Genomic DNA, 546 nt, shown 5'->3' on the forward strand with positions numbered 1-546 from the left:
ACAGAGCAGATACATACAGCAATTATAAAAATTCCTACTGAAAGGCACCAAACCTCAGAAGTTTAGACTTAAAACTACCGAAGTAGTATGGTTCTGAAGTAATAGGATATGTTTATGTACCCCATATTCACCTGTAAAATCGCACCTTCCCAGAGGCAGCATTAGGAGACTGAGTCATGAGGGTGGGGTCCTCATAATGGGATTAGAACTTAACACCTGTGGACACAGCAAGAAGAGCCATCTAGAAAGCAGGAGGCCGCCCTTGCAGGTTTGTTAGCACCTTCAGTGTGGGGTTCCTAGCATCCAGAACTGTTGGAAAGAAAGCTACCCAGACTGTGAGATTACTCTTCCTTCCTTCCCTCCCTCTCCTTTCCCATCCCTCTCCCTCTCCTTTCCCATCCATCTCCCTCTCCTTTCCCATCCCTCTCTCTCTTCTCCCTTTCCTCCCTCTCCCCTTCTCTTCTCTTCTCTTCTCTTCTCTTCTCTTCTCTTCTCTTCTCTTCTCTTCTCTTCTCTTCTCTTCTCTTCTCTCTCCTCTCCTCTCCT

This window comes from Mus pahari, chromosome 16, assembly GCF_900095145.1.
Source record: "Mus pahari chromosome 16, PAHARI_EIJ_v1.1, whole genome shotgun sequence".
Lineage (NCBI taxonomy): Eukaryota > Metazoa > Chordata > Mammalia > Rodentia > Muridae > Mus > Mus pahari.